This window comes from Heterodontus francisci, chromosome 10 (assembly GCF_036365525.1).
Source record: "Heterodontus francisci isolate sHetFra1 chromosome 10, sHetFra1.hap1, whole genome shotgun sequence".
In the NCBI taxonomy this organism is placed as follows: domain Eukaryota; kingdom Metazoa; phylum Chordata; class Chondrichthyes; order Heterodontiformes; family Heterodontidae; genus Heterodontus; species Heterodontus francisci.
This window is the reverse complement of record NC_090380.1, coordinates 34,199,684-34,210,772: the sequence shown is the minus strand read 5'-3', so window position 1 is coordinate 34,210,772 and position 11,089 is coordinate 34,199,684.

Below are 11,089 nucleotides of genomic sequence, written 5' to 3'. Positions count from 1 at the left end.
ATGAATGATGCATCCTTCTCAGAGAGTCTTTCTTTCGCAATGGAATATATCTTTGTTGAGAGTTATGAAATATCTCCTTAAATGTCTCCTACTGCTTCTCTACCATCTTACCTTTTAACTTATTTTCCAAGTCCACTTTAGCCAACATTGTCTTTATACCTTTGTAATTGCCTTTACTTAAGTTTAAGACACTAGTTTCATACCCAAATTTGTCACCCTCAAACTGAATGTGAAATTCTATCAACTTATGATCACTCTTGCCTAGTGGATCCTTTACTATGAGATCATTTATTAATCCTGTCCCATTACACATTACCAGGTCTAAAATAGCCTGCTTCTGGGTTGGTTCGAGAACTTATTGTGCTAAGAAACTGTCCCTAATACACTCTATAAACTCATCCTCCAAGTTACCTTTGCTTGTTTGATCAGTCCAATCTATATGAAGATTAAAATCATCCACAATTATTGCAAAAGCTTTCCTACAATCCCCCATTATTTCTTGATTTATACTATACCTTACAGTGTAGCTACTGTTAGGGCTTATAAACTACTCTCACCAGTGATTTCTTTCCTTTGCTATTTCCTATCTCCACTCAAACTGATTCTACATCTTGATCTTCTGACCATGATCATTTCTCACTACTGTTCTAATCTCATCCTTTATTAATAGAACTATCCCACCTCCTTTTCCTTTCTTCCTATCTTTCCAAAATGTCAAATACCCTTGAATATTTAGTTCCCAGCCTTGGTCACTTGCAACCACATCTCTTTGATGGCTATCATGTCATACCCATTTATTTCTATTTGTGCTATCCTATCAATTCATCCATCTTGTTACAAATGCTTCTTGCATTCAAATAAAAAGTCTTTAATTCTGTCTTCTTACCATTTTTCCCTACTCTGACCTTATTTGCTGGTGCACTGTTACATTTGTATGCCCTGTCCCTTCCTGTCACACTTTGGTTATCATTATGTATATCGCTATCCTGCACTATTGCCTTGACCTTTCTCTTGAACTTTCTTAATTTCCCCCTCACCTGAAGCCTCCCCCACTATTTAGTTTAATGTCCTCTCGACAGCCCAAGCTATATGATTTGCCAGGACACTGGTCCCAGCACGGTTCAGGTGAAGGCCATCCCAACTGTACAGCTCCCTCTTTCCCCAGTACTTGTGGCAGTGCCCCATGAATCGAAAACCATTTGTTCCACACCAATCTCTGAGCCACGCATTCAACTCTTATTTACCCTATGAAAATTTGCTTGTAGCTCGGGTAGCAATCCCAAGATTATTACCTTTGCAGTTCTGCTTTTAAATTTAGCCCCTAGCTATTCATACTCCCTCAGCAGAACCTATTTCTTAGTCCTACCTATGTCATTAGTACCCAAATGAACCACAAGAACTGGATCCTTCCCCTCCCTCTCCAAGTTCCTCTCCAGCCCCAAAGAAATGTCCTGAACCCTGGCACCAAGCAGGCAACACAGGCTTTGGGATGTATGCTCTCAGCCGCAGAGAACAGTATCTATCCCCTTAACTATATCGTCCCCTACTACTACATTCCTTTTTACACTCCCCACTTGAAAGGCCCCCTGCATCACACTGCTGTGGTTAGTTTGCTCATCCTCCCTGCAGTCCCTGCTCTTGTCCACACAAGCTGCAAGAATTGAGCCTTCTCCATTGATACCTTCTGGATTCCCATACCTGCCTCACTCATAGTCACCCCATCCTGTCCCTGAGAACAACCAAATCTGAGGGGTGTGACTGTCTTCGGGAACAAAGTGTCCAGGTAACTTTACCCCTCCCTGATGCATTACAGTGTACGAATCTTGGACTCCAGTTCATCATCTCTAAGCCGAAGTTTCTCGAGCTGCAGACACTGCAGATGTCGTTGCTGTGGATCATACTGGTGTCCAACAGCTCTCACATGCTACAGCAGCAACACAACACCTGCCCTGCCCTCTCTATTGTGTTTTATTTAACTAATTAGGGTCCAAGTTTAGAAATGTCACTGACAATATTAAGTAGTTTAACTAGTTTAGCTACAAATTTATTTCAATACTTATATCCCCCCAGTACCAGTTTAAACTACTGCAGCAGTTTAGAAAAGAAAAAACCTTAAAACTCACCAACCAATCACCTTCCTGCTCCCTAATTAATGCTTCTGGGCTTCAGCTCTCAGGCCTCACTGTCTCTGGCCCCTCTCTTGAATTATTGCTCGTTCTGTAAAAAAAACAGAACAGAACCTGCTCCTTCACGTCACCGAATTCTTACATTTACCAAACTCCCAAATTAAGCACTGTGTCTCGCAGGATTCAGTTGGGCAGAACTTTGTGCTACTTGCTTTGTATTTATACGAGCTGGAATTCCAGAGACCTGAGTCAGGCCCTGCTGACAGGGAACCAGTTATAACTAGCTAGCGAACTGTGAAACTGGCACTCGCAGGCAAACAGTATGTTTCCATGTTGTAATATTTTATGTAACTTTACACAAAAAAGTCATGAATATACATATACTTAGTAATACAGTTAACTGCAAGTTACTCTGTAGAAAAGATGTAACATCCTGAGCAATTCTCACATTTAAATCAAAACCTAAAGATTACAAAAAAAAGGTGGCATTGAATTTATAAGAGGCTGGTCTCCTTGGTCATGATGTTATGTCTATTTCAGTGTCCTTTTTTTCCATCCAAAAGGTTTTTTTACACGTTCATGGGATTCGGGCATCGCTGACAAGGCCAGCATTTATTGTCCATCCCTAATTGGCCTTGACAAGGTGATGGTGAGTTGTCTTCTTGAACTGCTGCAGTTCATGTGGGGTAGGTACACCCACAGTGCTGTTAGGGAGGGAGTTCCAGGATTTTGACCCAGTGATAGTGAAGGAACGGTGATATAGTTCCAAATCAGGATGGTGTGTGGCTTGGAGGGGAACTTGCCGGTGGTGGTGTTCCCATGCATTTGCTGCCCTTGACCTTCTCGGTAGTAGAGGTCATGGGTTTGGAAGGTGCTGTCTAAGGAGCCTTGGTGCGTTGCTGCAGTGCATCTTGTAGATGGTACACACTGCTGCCACTGTGCGTCAGAGGTGGAGGGAGTGAATGTTTGTGGATGGGATGCCAATCAAGTGGGCTCCTTTGCCCTGGACGGTGTCGAGCTTCTTGTGTTGTTGGAGCTGCACCCATCCAGGCAAGTGGAAAGTATTCCATCGCACATCCTGACTTGTGCCTTGTAGATGGTGGACAGGCATTGGGGAGTCAAGAGGTGAGTTACTAGGATTCCTAGTCTCTGACCTACTCTTATAGCCACAGTATTTATATGGCTACTCTAGTTCAGTTTCTGGTGTTAACCATGGAGCGGAGTCAACTCCCCCTTGTCCACAGCTACAGTTACTGGCTTAGTACAAAGAGGGGGAACTCAGTACTTACTTTAACTATCAATTTACTTTATTCACATTGTTGTACAATGTAAGAATAAGGCTTATACACTTAGTTAGACAAAAATATACAACTCCCCTGAGTTATACAGTTAATAACAAAACTAGCTAGAATTCATAAGCACACCCACTAGGTTCCTCTGACCTTTCCCTGTCCTAGTCACATAATACAAAGGATATTACCCGAAAAAGGGAGAGTTAACGCTGGCCAGGCGTTCTGTTCTCTCTCTCTCTTCTGCGTCGTCACCGCATCGCTCACGCAGGGTCTTCCGCTTCCACGATGGTTGATCTCCGGAGTTTTCGCTGGCTGTATGCCCAAAAAGCTCTATTCTTATCCTGTTGCTTATCTCTCCAAATCTGCGCTGTGTCTTTCCGGTTGGCTTAAGCTTGATCACCTCGTTCACAGCTTTTCTTAATTGGCCCAGGCCCAAAGACCCTGGTATCACACCGTGTCCATATAAGGCCCTTTTCCTGTGTCCTGTTCTTTGTCTTGTTCCATAAATTAATTAGTTCAAACTGGTTTTTACCAGCACAGGCCAGTGTCCGAGCTCCGGGTTACTACAGGTCAAACAATCCCAGCAGTTTGTAACTGATTCTGTGTTTCTTTCAGCCCCTGGCCAACACTGGTCAATGTTAACCCCCAGGATGTTGATAGTGGGGGATTCAGCGATCGCAGTGCCATTAAATGTCAAGGGGAAATGGTTAGATTCTCACTTGTTGGAAATGGTCATTGCCTGGCACTTGTGTGGTGCGAATATTAAGTGCCACTTATCAGCCCAAACCTGGATATTGTCCAGGTCTTGCTACATTTCTACATGGACTGCTTCAGTATCTGAGGAATCATGAATGGTGCTGAACATTGTGCAATCATAAGCCATCAATCACATCCCCATTTCTGACTTTATGATTGAAGGAAAGTCAATGATGAAGCAGCTGAAGATGGTTGGGCCTAGGACACTACCCTGAGGAACTCCTGCAGTGAGGTCCTGGAGCTGAGATGATGGACCTCCAACAACCACAACCATCTCCCTTTGCGCTAGGTATGACTCCAGGTTTGCTAGGGCTCCTTGATGTCATATTCGGTCAAATGCTGCCTTGATGTCAAGGGCAGTCACGCTCACCTCACCTCTTGAGTTCAGCTCTTTTGTCCATGTTTGAACCAAGGCTGTAATGAGGTCAGGAGCTGAGTGTCCCTGACGGAACCCAAACTGAGCATCAGTGAGCATGGTATTGCTACGCTAGTGCCGTGATAGCACTGTCGTCGACACCTTCCATCACTTTACTGATTAGCAAGAGTAGACTGATGGCACGGTAATTGGCCAGTTTGGACTTGTCCTGCTTGTTGTGCACAGAACAAACCTGGGCAATCAAATTGGCTGAAGACTGGGATCTGTGATTCTGGGGACTTCAGGAGGAGGCCTAGATGGATCATCCACTCAGCACTTCTGGCTGAAGATTGTTGCAAACGCTTCAGCCTTATCTTTTGCACTGATGTGCTGGGCTCCCCCATCATTGACGATGGGGATATCTGCAGAGCCATCTCCTCCTGTTAGTTGTTTAATTGTTTAATTGTCCACCACCATTCACAACTGGATGTAGCAGGACTGCAGAGCTTAGATCTGATCTATTGGTTATGGGATCGCTTAGCTCTATCGTATGCTACTTACGCTGTTTGGCATGCAAGCAGTCCTGGGTTGTAGATTCACCAGGTTGACACCTCATTTTGAGGTATGCCTGGTGCTACTCCTGGCATGCCCTCCTGCACTCTTCATTGAACCAGGGTTGATTCCTCGGCTTGATGGTAATGGTAGAGTGGGGGATGTGCCGGGCCATGAGGTTATAGATTGTGGTTGAGTACAATTCTGCTGCTGCTGATGGCCCAGTTTTGCATTGCTAGATCTGTTTGAAATCTATCCCATTTAGCACAGTGGTAGTGCCACACAACACGATACAGGGTATCCTCAATGTGAAGATGGGATTTAGTCTCCACAAGGACTGTGCGGTGGTCACTCCTACCAATACTGTCATGGAGAGATGCATCTGCTGCAGGCAGATTGGTGGGAATGAGGTCAAGTATATTTTTCCCTCACCACTTGCCACAGACCCAGTCTAGGAGCTATGTCCTTTAAGACACGGCCAGCTCAGTCAGTATTGGTGCTACTGAGCCACTCTTGGTGATGGACATTGAAGTCTCCCACCCAGAGTGCATTCTGCCCCCTTGCTACCCTCAGTGCTTCGACCAGCATCAACCTGCTTCCTCCAAGTGGTATTCAACATGGAAGAGTATTGATTCATCAGCTGAAGGAGGGCGGTAGGTGGTAATCAGCAGGAGGTTTCCTTGCCCATGTTTGATCTGATGCCTTGAGACTTTATGGGGTCCGGAGTCGATGTTGAGGACTCCCAAGGCAACTCCTTCCTGACTGAATACCACTGTGCCGCTGCCTCTGCTGGGTCTGTCTGCAGGTAGGACAGGCTGTTGCTTGACTAGTCTGTGGACAGCTCTCCCAATTTTGGCATGGCCCCAGATGTTACTAAGGAGGACTTTGCAGGGCCAACAGTGCCTTGGTCGATGCTGGGGTGGTCCATCCGGTTTTATTCCTTATTGACTTCATCGTCGTTCGATACAACTGAGTAGCTTGCTAGGCCATTTCAGAGGGCATTTAAGAGTCAACCACATTGCTGTGGGTCTGGAGGCACCTGTAGGCCAGATCGGGTAAGGACAGCAGATTTCCTTCCCAAGGGGACATTTGTGAACCAAATGGGTTTTTATAACAATCGACAATGGTTTCGTAGCCATCATTAGACCAGCTTTTTTTAAATTCTAGATTTATTAATTGAATTCAAATTCCTCCTTCTGCCGTGGTGGGATTCAAACCCATGTGCTCAGAGCAATACCTTGGGTCCTTGGGTTACTAGTCCAATGACAATACGACTACGCCACCGCCTCCTCAGTAATGACAGTAATATATAAAAAGACTTGCATTTATATAGTGCTTTTCATGACCACCAGATGTCTCAAATGGCTTTACAGCCAATGAATACTTTTGAATTGTAGTCATTGTTGTAATGAAGGGGTTTTTTTTCTTAGTAATATATGGATACCATTATTTACTTATTTATGATGAGATGAAAATCACAAGGAATGTTTTATTGAAATGTATTTTGGTTGCCCACTCTGTTCTATAGTATGGTGTGAATGAAATTCATTGCTTCAGCTATCTACTATAATGAACTTTAATGGCATTCTGTCTTTTTTCTTGAACAAATCACTTCACAATATACAATCTCAAATCTCTTCTGCTAAACAAGCTTCATCCACACATAGTAAACTGCACAAGTTGCCAAAATGTTCTCAATGAAGCAAATCAATGACAAACAGCAAGTAAATAAATACATTGAACCTAGGCAGCACTTTACTTAAACCATGTACAATTATAAAAATAATTGAATGTCACCTAATATTTCAATTAAAAAGTTAGAAAAGGACCTCCAGGCTGCTTTTCAATTTACTGCTGTGCAAATCTGTAAATGTTCTGTTTGTTCTGTTGAACTCAGAATGAGGCAGATTGTATCAAACGTGCGTCCTTTTATTGGAATTGAAATCATATCCTGACTTACAAAACCGTCACAGCAGTCTACTGGAGTATAGGAATACTGGAACGTAGGAAGATAGGATTAGGGGTAGACCATTTAGCCCATTGAGCCTGCCCTGCCATTCAATATAATCATGGCTGATCATCCACTTCAATGCCTTTTTCCCCACACTATCTCCATATCTCTTTATGTCATTGGTATTTAGAAATCTGTCAATCTGTACTTCAAACATACTCAATGACTGAGTTTCCACAAATCTCTGGGGTAGAGAATTCCAAAGATTCACAACCCTCTGAGTAAAGAAATTTCTCCTCATCTCTGTCCTAAGTGCTTTCCCTCTTATTTTGAAAGTGTGTCCCCTGGTTCTAGACTCCCCAACCAGGGGAAGCATCTTACCTGCATCTACCCAGTCTATCCCTTTAAGTATTTTGTAGGTTTCAATGAGATCACCTCTCATTCTTTGAAACTCTAGAGAATACAAGCCCAGTTTCCCCAATCTCTCTTCAAAAGACAGTCCCACCATCCTGGGAACAAGTCTGTTGAACCTTCATTGCACTCCCTCTATGGCAATAATATCCTTCCTAAGGTAAGGGGACTCAAACTGTACACGGTACTCCAGGTGCAGTCTAACCAAAGTTCTATACAATTGATACAAGAATTCACTACTCCTGCACTCAAATCCTCTTGCGATAAAAGCTAACATACCATTAGCTTTCTTAATAGCTTGCTGCACCTACACGTTAACTTTCAGTGACTTATTGACAAGGACCCTTTGTACATCTACACTTTCTGATCTCTTACCATTTAAGAAATACTCTGCACATCTATTCTTCCTACCAAAATGGATAACCTCACATTTTTCCACGTTATATTCCATCTGCCACGTTATATTCCATCTGCCACGTTCTTGCCTACTCTTTTGCGAGGAGCAGCTTTGACAGAACGAGGTGTGGAGCGGACTTTCAGCTGAGCGGTCAATTTCAGTAAGTTACAAGTTAATCCCCTTTTGTTTCGGAGGACCAGGGGACTGCTGGGTAGAGGAAAACTATTTATTTGGGCAGTTTTAAAATCTTTGTCTTTTGCGAGGAGCAGCTTTGACAGAACGAGGTGCGGAGCGGACTTTCAGCTGAGCGGTCAATTTCAGTAAGTTACAAGTTAATCCCCTTTTGTTTCGGAGGACCAGGGGACTGCTGGGTAGGGGAAAACTATTTATTTGGGCAGTTTTAAAATCTTTGTCTTTTGCGAGGAGCAGCTTTGACAGAACGAGGTGCGGAGCGGACTTTCAGCTGAGCGGTCAATTTCAGTAAGTTACAAGTTAATCCCCTTTTGTTTCGGAGGACCAGGGGACTGCTGGGTAGGGGAAAACTATTTATTTGGGCAGTGGCAGTACCCGAGACACTACACGTGTAGTGTCTCCCACCCACCCTCCTCCTCTAACCAAAAAAAAAGGACTCTGGTGTGTTGATAAGGTAAGCTTTTTATTTAAAAAGTTCAGTCCGTCGGATTGCTAAGCGAACAAGTTTTGACTTTTTTTTTTCCGTTTGGTTTTTCAGTAGATTTATTGGGAATCTAGAATAGTGGGAATGGAGGTAAAGGCAGTTGTATGTTCCTCCTGCAGAATGTGGGAGGTAGGGGTCGCCAAGAGTGTCCCTGCTGACTGCATCTGCGGGAAGTGCACCCAACTCCAGCTCCTCGCAGACCGCGTTAGGGAACTGGAGCTGGAGCTGGATGAACTTCGGATCATTCGGGAGGCGGAGGGGATTATTGACAGGAGTTATAGGGAGGCAGTCACACCTCAGGTAAAAGAAGTAGGTAGATGGGTTACCGTCAGGGGAAGGAAAGGGAACCAGCAGGCAGTGCAGGGATCCCCTGTGGCCGTTTCCCTCAACAACAGGTATACCGTTTTGGATACTGTTGGGGGGGACGACTTACCAGGGGTAAGCAATGGGGTGCAGGTCTCTGGCACAGAGTCTGTCCCTGTTGCTCAGAAGGGAAAGGGGAAGAGGAGCAGAGCATTAGTCATTGGGGACTCCATACTTAGGGGAACAGATAGGAAGTTCTGTGGGAACAAGAGAGACTCACGGTTGGTGTGTTGCCTCCCAGGTGCCAGGGTACGTGATGTCTCCGATCGTGTTTTTGGGATCCTTAAGGGGGAGGGGGAGCACCCCCAAGTCGTGGTCCACATAGGCACCAACGACATAGGTAGGAAGAGAGATGGGGATTTAAGGCAGAAATTCAGGGAGCTAGGGTGGAAGCTTAGAGCGAGAACAACCAGAGTTGTTATCTCTGGGTTGTTGCCTGTGCCACGTGCTAGCGAAGAGAGGAATAGGGAGAGAGAGGAGTTGAACACGTGGCTGCAGGGATGGTGTAGGAGGGAGGGTTTTGGTTTCCTGGATAATTGGGGCTCTTTCTGGGGTAGGTGGGACCTCTACAAACAGGATGGTCTTCACCTGAACCAGAGGGGTACCAATATCCTGGGGGGGAGATTTGTTAGTGCTCTTCGGGGGGGTTTAAACTAAATCAGCAGGGGAATGGGAACCTAAATTGTAGTTCCAGTGTACAGGCTGTTGAGAGTAGTGAGGTAGGGGATAAGGTTACAGGGACGCAAGAGGGCACTGGCAAGCAAGAACTTGGTTTAAAGTGTGTCTACTTCAACGCCAGGAGCATCCGGAATAAGGTGGGTGAGCTTGCAGCATGGGTTGGTACCTGGGATCCTGATGTTGTGGCCATTTCAGAGACATGGGTAGAGCAGGGGCAGGAATGGATGTTGCAGGTTCCGGGATTTAGATGTTTCAGTAAGAACAGAGAAGAGGGTAAAAGAGGGGGGGGTGTGGCATTGTTAATCAAGGAAAGTATTACAGCGGCAGAAAGGACGTTTGAGGACTCGTCTACTGAGGTAGTATGGGCCGAGGTTAGAAACAGGAGAGGAGAGGTCACCCTGTTGGGAGTTTTCTATAGACCTCCGAATAGTTCCAGAGATGTAGAGGAAAGGATAGCGAAGATGATTCTCGACAGGAGCGAGAGTAACAGGGTAGTGGTTATGGGGGACTTTAACTTTCCAAATATTGACTGGAAATACTATAGTTCGAGTACTTTAGATGGGTCTGTTTTTGTCCAGTGTGTGCAGGAGGGTTTTCTGACACAGTATGTGGACAGGCCAACCAGGGGCGATGCCACATTGGATTTGGTACTGGGTAATGAACCCGGCCAGGTGTTCGATTTAGATGTAGGTGAGCACTTTGGCGATAGTGATCACAATTCGGTTAGGTTTACCTTAGCGATGGGCAGGGACAGGTATATACCGCAGGGCAAGAATTATAGCTGGGGGAAAGGAAATTATGACGCGATTAGGCAAGATTTAGGATGTGTAGGATGGGGAAGGAAACTGCAGGGGATGGGCACAAACGAAATGTGGAGCTTATTCAAGGAGCAGCTAATGCGTGTCCTTGATAAGTATGTACCTGTCAGGCAGGGAGGAAGTTGTCGAGCGAGGGAGCCGTGGTTTACTCAAGAAGTTGAAGCGCTTGTCAAGAGGAAGAGGGCGGCTTATGTTAGGATGAGACGTGAAGGCTCAGTTAGGGCGCTTGAGAGTTACAAGCTAGCCAGGAAGGATCTAAAGGGAGGGCTAAGAAGAGCAAGGAGAGGACACGAGAAGTCATTGGCGGATAGGATCAAAGAAAACCCTAAGGCTTTCTATAGGTATATCAGGAATAAACGAATGATAAGAGTTAGAACAGGGCCAATCAAGGATAGTAGTGGGAAGTTGTGTGCGGAATCAGAGGAGATAGGGGAAGCATTAAATGAATGTTTTTCATCAGTATTTACAGTAGAGAAAGAAAATGTTGCCGAGGAGATTACTGAGATACAGCCTACTAGGCTAGATGGGATTGAGATTCACAAGGAGGAGGTGTCAGCAATTTTGGAAAGAGTGAAAATAGATAAGTCCCCTGGGCCAGATGGGATTTATCCTAGGATTCTCTGGGAAGCCAGGGAGGAGATTGCAGAGCCATTGTTGTTGATCTTTATGTCGTCATTGTCGACAGGAGTAGTGCCGGAGGACTGGAGGATAGCA